We start from the raw sequence: 14,466 nt of genomic DNA, 5'->3' as shown, positions 1-14,466 counted from the left end.
AATGCAGAATCAGCAGAGGATAGGTCAAGATAACCAGAGGATAAATTAAGGAAGTGATAGGTCAGCACAGTAGCACTGTCACTAGGACCATGAAGGACCATCTTCCTCTCAAGCTTGGACTTGGATGGGACCAATGCAAGACAATGCATATTATAACACATGACAACCCAAAATGACATACAGCTCTGACATTTGTCACTTAAATGTCAGAGCTGTATATCCTTTCTCAGTTGTTGTATGACATTTTGGGTTGTTTGAGTGACAATTGGGGAGGAGCCACACCTTCTGGCTTTGGCTTTGGTGTGAGTGGGATGGTCCTCATTGAATATGAGGTGTAGCATCCAGAAAGGAAGCTGGACTCAAGCCATGAATACAAATTGACTTTGGCCCCCATAGTTCCAACTAAAGTCATGGGAGGATTGGCCACCAAAGGGTAATTATTTTGGTTTCAGCTAAGCAGAATTAATATAGTAACTGGATAATTCTTCTACATTACTTCATGACCCCATTCACAATGGAAGGTAGAGACAGGGAGAAAGATCTTGGATTCCTAATTGGCACCTGGTTTCAATGACAGCTACAATTTCTAGGGAGGGTCTGAGAACAATAGAAACTAGAGAACACAGAATGTTAAAGCTGAGCCATAACACAGAGGATGGACCTTAATATATAGAATGTTTGAGTTGGAAAGAACTTCAGAGACTACCTAGGCCAAAGATTCTTAACCTGGCCTCTGTGAACTTTTTTTTTTTAATATTTTGCTATTAGTATTTCAGTACAATTGGTTTCCTTTATAATCCTATGTATTATTTTGTGCATTTAAAAACATTCTAGAGAAAGGGTCCATAGGTTTCACTATACTGCCCAAGGTGTCCAGGACATAAACAAGATTAAGAACCCATGATTTAGGCCAATATTCTGATTTGACAGAAAAGGAAACTGAGGCCTGGAGAGGCTAAATGATTACTGTAAGGTCACATAAGAAATTGGAGGCAGAGCTGGGAATACAACATAGGTCTCTTGACTCCCAGGCTGGTGTTCTTTCCACTATCACCATATAGCATGTTCAAGGCACTTCACATATAAGTGTCAAAGAGGTCCCTCGACTGAACAGGAAATGCAGAAAAAGCCAATGCTGAGGACCTAGTCAGCACTGGACTGTTCAGCACTGTCAGTAATGCTCTGGGGATACTCCTACCAGACAGTACTGAGAGTGAATCTTCTCCTAGGTGGTTGAAAAGGCTCTCAGTTGGACAATTCTATCATCATGGTTCACTAGTTCTTTTGCAGGTCCTCTAGTCCAAACGATCCAGGCAGTAGTTCGTGGACCATCCTGACTTGATATGTAACCATCTGCTTTTGTTACGTAGACATACCAAAGTTTTTCAAACTCTCTCATCCTCCACATTACTGGTGACAGCAATGGCCCAGAGCTCTTTGGGTCCTTCTGAGATGGCTTTGTGAATGGCAGTGCATTCTGCACAGGTGACTACTTGGTAGGAAGCATTTTCTATGTTGCATCCTGAAAAAAATCTTTCTGTACAGAGTCAGGAGAGCTGTCCCCACTGGAAAGGCATACTCCTTAGCTTCTTGGCCCTTGTGAATGAGCTGCTCAATCTGAACTGGATCTAAAGGCCCAAGGGTGCTTGGGCACAAGGTCAGACCAACAGGTGCTTGAGCCATGGCTTTGCCCCTGAGGAGCTCTTCTCTCAGGTCAGCAGTAAGGAAACAGCGGGCAGGCAGTAACAATGGCCAGCTGGGGACAGCAGCGAGGCACCAAAAGGGTGTTGGCTGGAGCTTCTATGTTCTGTTTGACATCTCTATTTTATGCCACATTAATTTTATAGATAAAAAAAAAGTTTGACCACAGTAGGTGTGTGTTATTCATTAATTTTCTCTAAAATATTCCTGATGTAGAGAATAGGGATGGGAATAAAGCAGGTGTTTTTCTCTTTTTTTTTGAATATGTTTAATTAATACAGCATACTTTGATATTAGGAAAGATGTTGTTTCCCAAAACAAACCATTACTCATTTCATACTGTAAAGCTCTTTTTATTTGATAAGGTTATCATTGTCTTCTTTAACAAGTATACACCATACTTTTAAAGCATTTTTTTTTAAATGAACAGGTATTCACTGTTCCTTAGGGTACAGAATGGCTCCCTAGTGAAAAATGATCATGAGTTTTTTATTGACCCGAGTTATTTTTATAAGTGTCATCCTATGTGGCTTCATACTATTGCTTATTGTTATTATTGGATTCATAATTCCTAAAAAAATACATTCATTTATATTACTTTTAAACAATATCCCACTGAATCTTATGTACAAAGCTATAAGACTTACTCAGATAAAATGTTAAAATACTTAATTCTGTTAGGAATAAACTTTATTCCTTTCAGCACAAATACAGCTCTGATTTCCCAATAATATGAAAATCTTACTCCCTGGCTACATTCACTTGTTCATCTAACATTTTGATATGAACTGAAGTATTCTTGCAAATATGCCATTTCCATTTCATAAGAGCATAGTTCTGTCATTACCTATACTATGGAATTACTAGCATACCCAAGAGAATGTAACCTGAAGAAGGAACCTGGATAGGAACATTGGCATTAGGGATTAGACTTAGGCTAGAAGAGTAGATTTATATAATATAAGAATTTAACCTTTTTAATTCACTTATGGCTAAAGGAAATTACAGTTTTACTTTGTAAGAGCCAAACACAAAAAGATACTATTACATTAAAGTGTCCTTTTCACACTAAAAAAAAAAACAGAAATATGACTAATGTTCACAGAATTTCTTTGAAACTAATAATTAAATTTTTAATGGATTTAGAATTCAGAGCAATAAAAAAAAAATGAGGTAATCAGGGGAAACTCGCCAAAAGAAGTGGCATCTGAGCTGAAGGAATTCAAGAAATATAAGAATTAGAGATAAGAGCACATTCCTAAGTTGTAAAATAGTTTGTGTGAATGCACTGATCTGGGGTTTAGAGTATTGAATTGGGGGGACAGCTAGTAGTCTAGAAAGCCTGAAATACAGATTTGCAAAGAGGAATAGCAAGAAATATGACTAAAAATATGTCTGGGAAACATATCAAAGAGGTCTTTTAATGTGAAATGAAGGATTTTGAATTTTATTCTTGAGGCAGTGGAGAGTCATTTTAAGGATACAAACAAATTGTTTTTAGCTCTTTGGATGATGAATTAAAGAGACGAGAAACTAGAAAAGGGGGGAACAACTGGAGGCTAGTGTACTTGATCATGGGAGTGGTTATGAAGCCCTGAAAAAGGCCAGTTGTTGTTTGAAAGTAGAAAAGAAAATTAATCCAAGAAATGTTGCACAGAAAAAGCTAATAGTGGTTAACAACTTATTTGATACTAGGATTAAAGGAAAAGAATGAAACGTGCTTGAATCTGTCAGTTTAACTGGGCCAGTAAAAGAATGGTGGTGGTCTCAAGAGAAAGAGAGAAATTTGGGAAAGAATTAGGTTTAGGGTGAAAAACATATTGAGTTTGATATGTCTATGATGTTTTTAGGAAAAGACACTGGACAACCAGTTGATGGTGTTATTGAAGATAAAGATAAAAGATGAACAGATAGGTTTGCAAGGCGTCCAACAGATGTAGAAACAGAGAACTGCTACTTGAACTCATGGGAAATGATGAAATCTCCAAAAGAGAAAGTAGAAAGGCAAGAGAGTATTTTCTACCCTTTTAAAACTTATTTCTTTTTTTAATAATTTCTGATTATATTTTATCTAATAGTTATCAAGGAGAGGTTTCTTCACCCATATCAGAGAAAGGAAATTCAGTGAGGGTATTCCATTCATTGCATTTCTTCTCTGGATATTTTTTTTTCCACTTTTCATACTTATTAATAGCTGAATATCCATAGAGAAAACACTTAATCTCTCTAAATCTCTGTATCCAGACCAAAAAAAAAACAGGAAAATTATATTTGTGCATGTTATTTCTGAATGTTATTTAATTATCATGACTTGTATCTAACCTGGAGAAGTAATGAGAAAATATACTTTTTTTTGAATGCACACAGAGAACAAGGAAGAAGAACAATGCATATGTTGTCGGTTTGACTTTGCCTAACTTTTCTATTTACTTTTTCACAAGGGAAGACTCACAGTACATGGTTGGATAGAGCTATATCTGAAAATGACTGACATTTTTAATAAAGGCATCAATGAAACTTGAAAAAAGAAAATTCATAAAATAATTTTAAATTACTTTTTGGATTGAACTATATAAAAAATGAAGAATCATCATTTCTGCACTGAGTTTAAAGGAAAAGGAGATAACTAATATCCAGTGAGGATAACTGAGAAGTAGCAGTTAAATAAGTAGGAGAAATAGGAGAAACCAATGTCTTTGAAAAACAAGGGCAGGAAGGAAGGAGGGTAATGTCAAGGAAGTAGGGGGAAGAGTCAAAACTTTGGGGGAAAAGTGAGCACTGGGAAAAAAATAATTATATTTAGCAATTACAACATCATTTATAACCTTGGAAAGAAAATTTTCACTTTATTGGTGTGTCCAGTGAAAGACTATGAGGCACTGATAAATTAAGAAGGAAAGAAGTAAAGGCAATAAATACAGATGATTATTATTTTGAGTCATTTGGCACCAGGAGAGAGACAGAACAAGATATTTTGAGAAGATGAACAGGTCAAATGAAAGGTGTTTTTTATTGTTTGTTAATTTATTTTATTTTATTTTTATGGAAGGGAAAAGCCTGAGATCTTTAGCAGGATGGAAAGACCACTAATATGCAGAAATTATTTAGAGATGGAATAACTAATAGGGCAAACTCCTGGAGTAGAAGGGAGTTGGAGGGGGCAGAGCCAAGATGGTGGAGTAAAAGCAGTGACTTCCTTGAGTTCTTCCCCAAAACCCCTCCAAATAACTGTAAAAATGGCTCTAAACAAATTCTAGAGTAGTAGAAACCACAAAAAGACAAAGTGAAGCAGATTTCCAGCCCAAGATAACCTAGACAGTTGATTGGAAAGGTCTGTTGCACCAGGCTGGGAAGAGGATCACAGTTCAGCAGGAGCACACAGGCAAAGTCCAGGCCTCAGTGAAATGGGAGCAGGCCTCAAGGGCCTTGCAGGTTTCCAGGCTTTGCAACCCACAAATGGCCAAAGACAACTTAGAAGGTGAGTAGGAAAGGTCAGTGTCCACAGTGAGAGAGAAGCTTGGTCCCAGCCACAGTCCTGGCACAGCTCCAGGGTGGTGGCTGATCTCAGGCAACAGACAGACGTGGAATTGAGTGGCTGATCAGAGGGAGATTGCAAGGATCCCTTTGATGGTTCTGAGGCAGGAATCTCTTGTTTTGCCCATGCTTGGATCTGGGTCACAGTTCTGGGTGGTGATCCTGGGGCACGGAGGAGCGCTGATGTGGTGGAGCTTATAGTGGCAGTGATGAAGGAGTCCTCCTCATAGTTCCAAAGCAGAACAGAGTGCTTGGGGTCACTCATACATCAGGGCCCAGGCCAGGAAAGGAGCAAACACCTCGCCTCTCATCATACCACGTGGAAAGAATGGAAAATTTAGGTCCCTAGAAGTATCTCTGAAAACAGGTTCACAAAACCCCCAAAGCTTGAGACAGTACACTCTCCACACTGGAAGCAGACTCCTACCTTAAGAAAGAGTTTAGCACTTACGTAATTGGCTGGGAACATGAGCAAACATGACAAAAAATGGCAGACCATAGTATCTTTCTTTGGTGATAAAGAATATCAAAACATATAACCATAAGACAACAAATTCAAAGCTCCTACATCCAAAGTCTCCAAGAAAAATAGGAATCAATCCCAGGCCATGGAAGAGCTCAAAACAGATTTTGAGAAGTAAGTAAGAGAAGTAGAGGAAAACTGGGAAGAGAAATGAGAGTGATGCAAGCAAATCATAAAAAAAAAACAAGTCAATAGCTTGCTAAAGGAGACCCAAAAAATAGAGAAGAAAATAACACCTTAAAAAATAGTCTAATCCAAATGGCAAAAGAGGTCCAAAAAGCCAATGAAGAGACAAATAACTTCAAAAGCAAAATTGGCCAAATGGATAAGGAAGTCCAAAACTTCACTGAAGAAATTATTTCCTTCAAAATTAGAATGGAGCAAATGGAAGCTAGTGACTTTATGAGAATTCAAGACACTGTAAAACAAAACCAAAAGAATGAAAAAAATAGAAGACAATGTGAAATATCTCATTGGAAACACAACTGACCTGGAAAATAGATCCAAGAGAAATAATTCAAAAATTATTGGAGTATCTGAAAAACATGATCACCAAAAGAGCTTAGACATCAATTCTGAAGAAACTGTCAAGGAAAACTGCCCTGGTATTCTAGAACAATAGGGTAAAATAGAAATTGATAGAATACACCAATCACCTCCTGAAAGAGATCCCCAAAGGAAAACTCCTAGGAATATTGTAGCCAAATTCCAGAGTTTCTAAGTCAAGGAGAAAATACTGCAAGCAGCCAGAAAGAAACAATTCAAGTATTATGGAAACACAATCAGGATAACAAAAGATTTAGCAGCTTCTACATTAAAGGACCAGAGGGCTTGGAATATAATATTCCAGAGGTCAAAGGAGATAAAATTACAGCCAAGCATCACCTACCCAGCAAAACTGAGCATAATCCTTCAGGGGGAAAAATGGATATTCAGTGAAATAGAGGACTTTCAAGCATTCTTGATGAAAAGACCAGAGCTGAGTAGAAAATCTGACTTTCAAATACAAGACTCAAGAGAAGCATGAAGAGGTAAACAGGAAAGAGAAATCTTAAGGTACTTTTTAAGGTTGAACTGTTTATATTCCTGCATGGAAAGATGATATTTGTAACTCATGAGACCTCTATCAGTATTAGGGTTGTTGGAGGGAAAAAATTGTATGGATAGATGGATAGATAGACAGACAGATAGACAGACAGATAGATAAAGGGCACAGGGTGAGTTGAAGATGAAGGGGTTATATATGGAGAATAAAATTAAGGGGTGAGAGAGGATTATATTGGGAGAAGGAGAAAGGGAGAGGTAGAATGGGGTAAATTACCTCACACAAAACAGATAAGAAAAGGCTTTTACAGTGGAGGGGAAGTGGGGGAAGGTGAGTGAGAATGAGTGAATCTTATTCTCATCAGATTTGTTTTAAAGAGGGAATAACATACACATTGAATTGGGTACAGAAATCTATCTTAAACCTACAGGAAAATCAGGGGGAAGGGGATAAGAGAGCATAGAAGGGAGGGCAGATTGGGGGAAGGGGTAATCAGAAGCAAACACTTCTGAGGAGGGACAGGGTAAGAAGATAGAATAGAATAAATGGCAGGATAGGATGAAGGGAAATATAGTTGTTGTTGTTGTTTTTACAACATGATTATTGTTGAAGTGTTTTGCATGACTACACATGTATAACCTGTATCAAGTTGCTTGTCTTCTCAGTGAGGGTGGGTGGGGAGAGAGGAAGGGAGAAAATTTAGAACCCAAAATTTTAAAGTTTTAAATTTTAAAATTTTAAAAATTATTTTAACATGCAACTGGAAAATAAGATATACAATCAAAGATATATAGAAACCTTTACTGTCCTACGGGAAAATAGATAAGAGAAAGGTGGTGCAAATAGAAGGGAGGGTAGATTAGGGGAACGGATATTCAGAATGCACACCATCTTGGGATGGGGGGAGCGACAAGATGGGGAGAAAATTTGGAACTCAAAATCTTGTGGAAGTGAATGTTGAAAACTAAAAATATGTTTTTTTTTTTAAAGAAGGGAGTTGGTGGGATCAAGGGAAAAGGTAAGGGAATCCACTTTATTAAGCTCAAAGATGAGAGCAAAGAAGAAGATAAGTGAGATGTCAGGTATGGAATAGTAAAGAAGGGACCAACACTCAACTAGGTTATATTTTCCCAGGAAAATAGTCCACAGAATTCTATGATCATAGATTTGGATGTAGGAGGTATTTTTGAAGCTACTGAGTCAAATACCTTCATTTTACAGGTAAGAAACCTTGGGCAGAGAGGTGAAGTGATTTGCCCAAGATCATATAGCTTGAAAGTGTCTGGAACAACATTGAAAATAAGTTTGCTTTTTCTTTCCTTACTCAAAGTCCAGATCTTTATGCAGGCCTGAAAATTTTAATATTGGATCTCATGAGACATTTTTTGTTCCCACACAACCCTCATTCTATCCACTACATTTCATGCTAATCAGAGAGAGGAGGTAAGCATACCTGTTGGAAGAGATGAGACAGGTATTAGGTATTTAAGATTAGAGAAAATTTATTTCAAATTTGAAAGTAGTTTGACAAAAGCATTAATATATAAAAAGTCTATTTGACAAAAAAATGTGGCTCCATTTACAAGTGTTACCCAATGCTCCTTTTCCAGATCTTTTCTTTCTTTCTTTCTTTCTTTCTTTCTTTCTTTCTTTCTTTCTTTCTTTCTTTCTTTCTTTCTTTCTTTCTTTCTTTCTTCCTTTTTCATATTCAACCACTTATATATTTATAGCATATACTGGTGATACTAAGGTGGAGAAAAGTAGTAGTGAGAGCACTCTTGATTCTTAATAAAGACATGGAGACAACCCTGCCTACACAAAAGAAATGGAGAATAACCACAAACTACATATAATTGTACATACTGAGGTCAGTTCAATAGGGAATGGGGTTAAACCTGAAAGGCTTTACTTAGTAATTCAAGACTATTCACATTTGCCTGTAGTGCACAAATACAAAGACCCATATACAGATCGCCATGAAAATGCTCCTTTACCCCAAAATGAAAAATAAGCGACATCATGATAGTTTTCCTAGTAATATCAGGAAAATATAAATAAGAGGACCTATATTTAATTACATAGTTCAAGAAGTGAAAAGTAATTTTTAGAAGACTTATATATCTAAGATTGTAATAATGCTCTCCTAAATTTGAATATGGTAGCAAAGCTTAAGTTTATAGTCATATTAACTTACTCAGTCCTACAGGGAAAGGAAGATAATAATAACAGTAATAGTTAATAATAGCTAAAATTTATATAGCCCTTACTATGGGCCAGGCATAGTGCTAAGCACTTTACAATTACTTACCTCATTTGATCCTCAAAACAACTTATGAGATAGAACAAGTTATACCCATTTTACAGATGTGGAAATTGGAAAAAAAAATAGACGTTAAGTGACTTGCCCAGGGTCACACAGCTAGTAAGTGTATGAGGCTGTATTTGAAATCAGATTTTCTAACTCCAAACCCAATATTCTATCCATCGTGCAGTCTAGCTGACATTTCTATAGTGTCTGCCATGCACCAAGCACTGTACTAAGGACTTTAACAAATTGACATAGAAACTGTAATTCTCATTGATATAGAATTAAGTCTACAAATCCTTGAAAGTCAATGGCATCTGGTTCCTGAATTAATTGAGTTTTACATTTCTCCTTTAAATCCCTTCAAATTCAAACACACATATTCATCTTACTTCTTCTAAATAGTATTCCAGCTATCTTTAATTAAATGCTATAGCCTATTCAAACTTTCATATGACATGACAATCTCCTTGTGTTTCTGGGTGAATGGTCACACTGTTAAATTAGGAATTATTTTAGTAAATTCTATTTCTTAGCCTTTCCCACATTAAATTATTTCATACTAAGTATGAAAATGGAGAGTCAGGATGGCATAATGCATACAGAACTGGCCTTGGAGTCAGGAAGGCTTCAATTCTACATCTATTGAGATAATCATGTGGTTCCTGTTAGTTTTGTTATTGATATGATCAATTGTGCTGATCGTTTTCTTAATATTGAACCAGCCCTGCATTCCTGGTATAAATCCTACCTGGTCATAATGTATTATTCTCATGATAAATTGCTCAAATCTTTTTGCTAATTTTACTTAAATTTTTTGCATCTATATTCATTAGGGAAATTAGTTTATAATATTCTTTCTCTGTTTTGACTCTTCCTGGTTTAGGTATCAGTACCATATATGTATCAAAAAAGAATTTGGTAGGACTCTTTCTTTGCCTATTTTCCCAAATAGTCTATATAGTATTGGAACTAGTTGTTCTTTAAATGTTTGTTAGAATTTGCTTGTAAATCCATCTGGCCCTGGAGATTTTTTCACAGGGAGTTCATTAATGGCTTGATCAATTTATTTTTCTGAGATGGGGTTATTTTAGTATTTTACTTCATCTTCTGTTAAACTGGGAAATTTATATTTTTGTAACTATTCATCCATTTCACTAAGATTGCCAAATTTACTGACATACAGTTCGGCAAAATAGATTCTAATTATTGTTTAAATTTCCTCTTCATTCACCATTTTCATTTTTTGATACTGGTAATTTGGGTTTCTTGTTTTTTTATTAAATTAACCAAAGGTTTCTCTATTTTATTGGGGTTTTTTTAATAAAACCAACTTAATTCTATTTATTACTTCAATAGTTTTCTTAATTTCAATTCATTAATCTCTCCTCTGGTTTTCAGAATTTCTAATTTGGTATTTAATTGGGGATTTTTAATTTGGTCTTTTTCTTGCTTTTTTTTTTTAAGTTACATGCCCAATTCATTGACCTCCTCTTTCTCTATTTTATTTATATAAGCATTTAGGGTTATAAAATTTCCCCTAAGAACTGCTTTTGCTGCATCCAATAAGTTTTGGGACATTGTCTCATTATTGCCATTCTCTTGGATGAAGTTATTGTTTCTATGATTTGTTGTGAGACCCACTCATTCTTTAGGATTACGTTATTTAGTTTCCAATTAATTTTTAGTCTATCTTTCCATAGCCCTTTACTACATATAATTTTTATTACATCATGATCTGAAAAGGATGCATTTAATATTTCTGCCTTTCTGCATTGGATTGTAAGGTTTTTATACCCTAGTACATTGTCAATTTTTTTGTGTCGGTGACATGTACCACTGAGAAAAAAAGTATACTCCTTTCTATCCCCATTTAATTTTCTCTGGAGGTTTACCATATCTAACTTTTCAAAAATTCTTTTCAGCTTCTTAAATTCTTTCTTGTTTATTTGATGATTAGATTTATCTAGTTCAGAGAGGGAGAGGTTGAGGTCTCCCACTAGTATAGTTTTACTTTCTTCCCATAACTCCCTGAACTTCTCCTCTACTTATCTGGATGCTATACCACTTGGTGCATGTATGTTTAGAAATGATATTACTTCACTGTCTATGATGCCTTTTAGCAGGATGTAGTTTCCTTTCTTTTCTCTTTTAATAAGATCTATAAAAGTTTTATTTAAGAAATGAAAGCTACATATGAGTTAGAAAGGAGCATGAGAAACAAAATTTTACCCAAGCAACAAACTCCGTCAAAATTAGCATGAGCCAAAGAGAAGCTCCTAACTCCATGAGACAAAAACAAAAAAGAAAGTCAAAAGGGTAAAAAAAAATGGAAGACAGTGGAAAGTATCGATGAAAAACAACTGACCTGGGAAATGGATCAAGTTAAAAAAAACTGACCAGGTATCTTAGAACCAGAGGACAAAGCAAAGACAGAAAGAATCTGGTAGTCACCTCCTGAAAGGAATGTTAAATAAAAATTTGTGGAGTGGAATAAAACTTCTAAAATCTAAAGTTTAGAGATAAAATTAATTTTTTGCAAATAAAATGAAAGAAATAATGCACCATGGAGAAACACTCAGAATAACATATAATTTAGCAGCCACCATCATAAAGGAGTAGAAAAATTAGAACAAAACATGAATAAAGAGAATATAGACTCAAAATCAAGGATAATTTACCCAGCAAAACTGAACATAATTCTGTTGGGTTTAGAAGGAGAATGGACTCTTGATTAAATAGAAGACTTCCTAGCATTACTGATTAAAAGACTAGAGCTTCTTAAAGGGTACAAACACAGAAATCAAGTTAAACACACAAATGTAAACATGAACTAATGATCATTAGGTGCCAAACAAAGAAAAAATGCTTACATGTCCTTCATGAAGACTATTATAATTATATATCATAGAGGCAGTTGAATTGCAGAAGACCTGGGATTAGCCTTTGTGTCTTGATGATTTTAAAAGAAAAACTAATAGAGAGGAAAATAGGAAAACATTGGGGAGTGGAAAGGGGAGAAGACAGGGGAAATTAGCTTACTAAATCATGGTACATAAGTAAATCTACAAAAAAACAAAGAGGAAGGGGGAGAAACTGACACAAATCTCACTTTCACCTCTACTAGTCAAAAAGGTAAAGAGTATATATACACATACACACACATCATTGGGTACAGAAATATATTTCACTCAACAGGGTAATGGAGAGAAAGAGTCATAAAAGAGAAGGTAGATCAATTTAAGGCATTATTTTTTTGGGGGGGATGATCAGGGTTAAGTGACTTGCCCAGGGTCACACAGCTAGTGTCAAGTGTCTGAGGCTGGATTTGGACTCAGGTCCTCCTGACTCCAAGGCCAGAGCTCTATCCACTATGCCATGTAGCTGCCCCTTAAGGCATTATTATTAAGCAAAAGAAATTCTAAGGATCCACAAAATTATTTATAATCATCCTTTTTGTGGTGCCAAAGAATTGCAAACTGAGGTAGTATCTATCAATTAGGAGTAGCGGATGAACAAGTTACGATATATAAATGTTATACAATTCTATGCTGATATAAGAAATGATTAAAAGAATATTTTGAGGAAAAACTGGGGAAGACTTGAATTAATTGATGTAGAGTGAAATAAGCAGAAGTAGGAGAACAAGTTTTGTGAAGTCAACAATATAAGAACAACCAAGTAGGAAAGATTCAGAAATGTTGAACATGGTCACGATCAATCACATTTCCAGATTTCAGAGGTCTTTTGATAAAGCATACTACCCACTTTCTCATAGAAGAGTGAGGGATTCAGAGTTCAGAGTAAAACATGTTTTTGGACATAGCCAAAGTAGAAATTTGTTTTCCTGGTCTATACATGTTTGTAATAGGGCTGGTTTATGTTTTTATTTTCTTTCTGAATTGCAAAGGGGATAGGAGGGAACAAAGGAAAATTGTTTTTGCTATCTACATATCTCTGTCTCTAGATAACTTAAGATCTATAGATATCTCTATCTCTAAACATATCTAGAGATATAGATATACAAATGGTGCCCAAGAAGTTCAAACGTTTAAGTAAAAGAAAACATTCCATTATAAGCAGAACTAAGATCATTAGGTAGTAGTCACAGAAAAGCTTATTTTGGTAGGAGGTAAGAAAACATTCTTAACATTTTGGTTTGTCTCTAGGTGGAATGTGTGCAGCCTTATGAAATGGGAAATTCATCCTTTTTGAAGGCTTTCAGGTAAAGACTGAATGAGCATTTGACAGTGATATTATAAAGCCAAGTCTTACGTATAGATTAGTCTAGATGGTTGCTAATATCCCTTCCAGCTCACAGATTATAATATTCCTTAGGAGATAAAAATGGGCAAAAATTTCCATTTTGTTTTATATAAAATACTAAAGATTATCTTATGAAACTCTGAGAACATTTTGATTTTTGTCATTCACATTCTCTAACAGATTACATACAACGTATTTTTGGGAAGGGTTCTTGTTTTACTTCTATTTGTAATGCATCTGTTATCTAACATAATTCTATGTGGTTGTGTGATAAATTATTTGCAATCATGCTTTCTGTTTGTTTCTTTCTGTTGTGGACCTAACTCTCTCACTTGATGGCTACAAGACCTCTAATAAGTATTGAAAGGCCTAATTTAAGAATAAAAGAAAGATAGGCAGGTCCCTCCCAAAAGAAGGTAAAGCCTGGGAGTTGGAAAAAAAATACCATTTTTAAAATATCTAGTCAACTTGCACTTAAATGTGGGAAGCAATAAAGTACACCAAAAGATTTCAACACCAGCAAATAAACAATAACATTAATAAAGAGCAAAAAAAAAGAGAGATAATAACAAGGTCATTCTGATAAAGGATAACAGATAGTAAAAATAGATTTAGGACCAATTATCTTTTATTCTTCAAGTACTTATCTAGTAGTACTGTTATTTTATCTAGCAGCTGTCTTTCACTTTTAAGAAGGGTCCTGCTTGGGAAAATTTTACTGGGTATTGCTTTTATTAGATCTTAAAGGGCTACTGCTACAAGTCTCATTTATGATCATACCATAATGCAGTACATCCTCGACCAAATGGCACAATTCATCCCCATGTCGTATAGCCTTTGCAATACAAAATCAGACAGAAAGATCACAAGTGCAAGACTGTCATCTCAAAGAACTTCCATGTATTCACAGAGATAGAAAAGTTTCCCATATCTCCAGAAACTGACAATTATTTTATCAATTTGTTCTGACAATTTTTTTGACTCTTTGTTGTAGTCTGAGACACAGAACTGAGTAAATCAGATTAAGATCATGTATATTGACCTCTGTATTAAGCCTACCTGCCATAAAAAAATAGTTTCTTTCATTTAGAA

General features: G+C 35.3%; 1 pseudogene; it reads right to left on the bottom strand.

The window, feature by feature from the left end:
- Nucleotides 1-1,275: 1,275 nt before the first annotated feature.
- On the bottom strand, nt 1,276-14,199 carry LOC110212345 (cytidine deaminase pseudogene; annotated as a pseudogene).
- Between the last annotated feature and the right edge of the window lie 267 nt (nt 14,200-14,466).

The sequence above is a fragment of the Phascolarctos cinereus genome, unplaced genomic scaffold, assembly GCF_003287225.1.
Source record: "Phascolarctos cinereus isolate Bilbo 61053 unplaced genomic scaffold, phaCin_HiC Scaffold_2;HRSCAF=192, whole genome shotgun sequence".
Taxonomy (NCBI): Eukaryota; Metazoa; Chordata; class Mammalia; order Diprotodontia; family Phascolarctidae; genus Phascolarctos; species Phascolarctos cinereus.
Note: the sequence above shows the minus strand (reverse complement) of the source record. Positions and strands in the feature narration are given on the sequence as shown.